At 38.4% G+C, this 4,459-nt stretch overlaps 1 long non-coding RNA gene across 1 annotated transcript; it reads left to right on the forward strand.

Moving 5' to 3' along the window:
* Positions 1 to 1,288: 1,288 nt before the first annotated feature.
* LOC131627886 (uncharacterized) lies at positions 1,289 to 2,988 on the forward strand. The gene is made up of 2 exons (XR_009291603.1): positions 1,289 to 1,403; positions 2,715 to 2,988. It is a non-coding gene; the product is annotated as an uncharacterized LOC131627886 (long non-coding RNA).
* The last annotated feature ends 1,471 nt before the right edge of the window (positions 2,989 to 4,459 follow it).

Consider the following 4,459-nt stretch of genomic DNA (forward strand, 5'->3'; position numbering starts at 1 on the left):
CCTATTCGCCTTGATAGAATAGGTGGCGACTCTCTAAGTTATAAATTTTTAGGCAGGTTGCTACATAACGCACGACTTTCTAGACATCTACCGATGCAAAATTGGATCCGGTCTAACGCACGACCCATTCTTCAGCCTAACACACGGCTTTCCAGACATCTACCGATGCAAAATCGGATCCAGTCTAACGCACGACCCATCCTTCTGCCTAACGCACGACTTTACAGACATTTATCAAATGCAAATTGCATCCGGTCTAACGTACGACTCACCCCAAAAAGTATAGCCTAACGTACGACTTACTTTGACACTTATCAACACAGTGGATTCAGTCTAACGTACGACTCATCCTAAGTATATCCTTCAGATACACTCTAACGTACGACGTATTCTGACTCTCAAGTCTATCAAGCTGGATGGCATCTTTAAGCCCATCTCAATCAAGTCTCTCAATATCCTGAAGCCCATCTCCAAAAAAGGTCCCTACATCAGTAAGGGCAAATTTCTTGGTATTCTAGTGTTCAATCCTCTTCCACCTTCAGATTCCGACAGGCACACAGGCCAATCTACATCTTCAGGTTTAAAAAGATTGAACAGGGGCAGCTGTCATACCCCAAAATTTGCCCTCATATACTTACGAACACCATTTTATTTCGAATAAATGAATTGGCACAATTGGTAAGAATTTGAGCGTGAAAGCTTCATTAGTGCGAGGTTTTCTATGGATTGACCAAGTGGATAGTACCCCAATTGCTTTTTTGGCCAAATCAAGGTACTTCCTTTGGCCATTAACCTTGTTTTGGCCAAACAACTTTGCTGGCCACTTTCTCATCATGCACCCTCATGGAGCAGCCACACAGAATCCATAGGAGTAACCAAAATCCTTCAGCCATGCGCCATACCAATCGAAAAGATTTTCAGATTCAATAGAGGGTTCAAGGAAGATCAAGGCATTCAAAGATAATTAAAATAATTATTCATCCTGTAACACCCCATATTTTTTAATTTTAATTTAATCGGAAATTAAATTATTATTTAGAATTATTTGGTATTTTTGTTGAACTAATTGGAGGAATTATGGAATATTGGTCCTTGGGCCAAGTGTAGTATTTAGTAATGAGGGGGTGTTAAGTTGTGGAGTCCATTACTAAATTATGTTATGCTTTCATAAAACAAGGAAATAAGAGAATATTGGACTTTTGGGGTGTGAGGGATAATTAGAGGGTGTATGGAGTAAAAAGCTCTACACTTAGTCCTAATTCTATTATTATTTTATTATTGGAAAAATAGAAAAGAAAGGAACAAGAGAAGAGTTGAGAGAAAAGATTTTGATCGTAAAGTGAGAAGAGCAAAGGAAGGAGGAAAACCCCAAAGCTCAAGGAGAATCAAGAACCTAATTCCAGGTAAGGGGTGATTACTCTAATTATGTAGTATTATGATTTTGATGATGATAGGATTGAATTAAGGGATTAGAATCTCTATTTGGGATGTTAGGTTTTGTGAAATACCAACACTAACATGTATGATTTGATGAATTGACTGCAATTGATGATGTAGTAATGTTACATGGTGTTGTGGTATGTTGTTTGTGCATTAGAATCATGTATTTGGAGTATTTTGATGTTATCGATGATCAATTTCGTAATGGTATGAGTTGGTATGTGTTTGGGATGCATCAAAGTCTTAAAAATCATGTTTTTCGGCTACTGGGTTCGTGGGAACCGGTTCCCATGTGGGAGGAACCGGGTTCCACTGTGTTAGAACGTTAAAAATAGCATTTTTGGGTCTAGGAACCGGTTCCCATGTGGGACGAACCGGGTTCCAGTACAAATTTCCAGCAGCGCGTTTGAAAACTATTCTAACTTCAAACAGCTCTAATTTTCAAACCGTAAGTCCGTTTTTGACGCCGTTTTGGACGTTGTTTCTTAAATTAAATACTCTATAATATAAAGTAAAGAAAACAACAATAACTTGATTTTATTTTGAAAATCTTGATTTATTTCGTTTATGGTGTGTTTTGTACATTGTGTGCATGATTTGGTTAATGTGACAATGTGGTGATGTTGTAATGATATAACTGTGATTTGACGTTATATGTGGTGTGAATTATATGATGAATAGGTGATATGGACGTAAGTTCCGAGTTTTGTATCGTGTTTATATTATTTATTGGGTGATGTTTTATATGTATGCGTGTGATATATTTGTATGAATGCTAAAACTAATGCATGCTTATTTGGTGATGAATTGGTGATGAATTGGTGATGATAATGAGACAATGTGATACATCGGATTGGTGATGTTATGAGCATGTTATATGTTGCATTCATTCGCATACATTTTTGGTGATGGATCCCGGTGATGAAAGTGGATCAAAATGGTGGGCATAATTCCCATTGTGTGGAATTTGTGCTGGTTAAACTGTATCTCGGTGATGAAAAAGATCAGTTGGATGGGTGTATCCCATGTATGGTACCACATGCATAAGAGTCTGCATGGTCTTTGTATAAATTGTGACATGTCAGGATGAAATCCGGTGTTATGATTGTGTCGTGTTATTGTTGCATACTATTGACTTGTGCTTGTGATTAGTATGAATTGATTAATCTGAATATGCTAAGTAGAGTGGATAATTGCTTATGAAATTCTATATCTGATGATTTATAATGCTATTTAATTATGATGTAGTCTCACCCTTACTTTAATGATTTCAGATTGAAGTAGCGGCCTAAGCAATCGGTGAGGATGACTCGTAGAGTTTATCCGGTTATGTTGGGTCGTGTCGGTCATGCTCTGATCTTGTAACACTGGGGGACGATAGTCTTAGAGTTTACTTGTGATACACTATTTTGCCATTATTGTATAATGTACCGTTGATTTTATCGGAAATGTTTTATAACATTGTTGAATGAGTTTCCGCTGTGTTGAACATGTATTTTGATATTTTTGGATTATTCCTAATAAAGCATGACAAACGACTTGGTATTCTATTTCTTTTATTAATTGTAGCATCCTTGCTGTGTATTTACTCTGATTTTTATTTATTTCCGCGGGGGTTTAGAAGGGTGTTACAATAGTGGTATCAGAGCAGGTCGGTCCGTCCGGCCAATTGTAGAGTCAGTTGAGTTGCACGACAGTTGAATACTGTCGGCATATTATCCCTTGGTACGCGACATGTGAGTGAATCACTGTCGGTACTTGGTTGTTTGTTGCGGAAGTTGGTTTGAAACAAGTGGGGGAGAAGCTTGGCTTCTCGGTTATGTTTCAGTTGTAAGACGATTGATTCAGTAGGCTGTTGTTGGCAACCGTGCAAGCGTTGTTGGAGTTGTTGTTTTCCGAATCGAAGGTGACTTGAAATTAGGACTTGACTGGTAGTTAAGTTGGAACGTCTTGAAGGAAGATGATTAGAGGTAATTGATGAATATTTGTAGGAGAGGAAATTAGGAAGTTGCAATGTATCAGCTCTGCTGAGGGGCTGCATAGTTGTCAGTTGAGTAGTCTTGCGTTTCGGAAGAGGTTCAGTTGCAAGTTGCAAAGAGGATTGTTGTCGTAATGTTTCAGAAATCGCACTTCGGCAATGGGATGTGTTGCTCAAGTTATAATAATGTTTGGAAGTGAAGAGATATGATAAGGGGCTGTTTGGAATGTGGCCGAGTTGAGAGAATGAGTTTTGGGGTGAAATTTTCGTAAGCAAAACGCAGGAAATTGCTGAATAGCTACAGAACTTCAAAAATTCATAACTGGAGTTCTGGACATCCGATTTGAGTTCCGTTTGAAGCGTCGGAAAGCTAAAGAGATGAACTTTGTTATAAAAATGGCTGCAGCAGCTGTAACATATTTAATTGTGACAGGATGATGTTGGAAAGAGGTGGAGTTGCGGTTACGCGTGCTCTTAGAACTAGACTTGTTTGATTGGTACGGCACGGGATGTCAGTGTCAGAGTTGAACGGATTGAAGGAATAATTAAAAGGTTTGTTGAGAAGAAATTTTAAGAATTAAGTGTACCATTTGAGGAGTTTTGGAAATATCATTTAAGGTGTCGCTGCATGGCGTCAGTGTTGCAATTTCGGACAACGATTGGAAAATTCATGTCTTGAGATCCGAGTGTCTGATTTAAGTGCCGTTTGGGGCATTGCGAAGCTGACTTAATAACCATGATATATGTTGTTATTTGATGTTTAAAAATTGTTTGAAATGTGTTCCCCCTTATAAAAACAGAGAGGTGTGGATTCTGGGTTGCTGGGAACCGGTTCCCAGATAGAGACAACCCGATTCCCCATAGTAAAAATCAGAGACGAGTTATGGGAAGCAGCCAGGAACCGGTTCCTGCGTGGGAGGAACCGGGTTCTACTGTGTGTTTTTGGAAAAATTATTTCTACTTTAAAAAAAACCCATAGCTTTTGATCCTATGAGGAGATATTCTGAAGTCGGTTAAGGAAGCGTAAAACTTATTGGATAG

Source organism: Vicia villosa, unplaced genomic scaffold (assembly GCF_029867415.1).
Source record: "Vicia villosa cultivar HV-30 ecotype Madison, WI unplaced genomic scaffold, Vvil1.0 ctg.000410F_1_1, whole genome shotgun sequence".
Classification (NCBI taxonomy): Eukaryota; Viridiplantae; Streptophyta; class Magnoliopsida; order Fabales; family Fabaceae; genus Vicia; species Vicia villosa.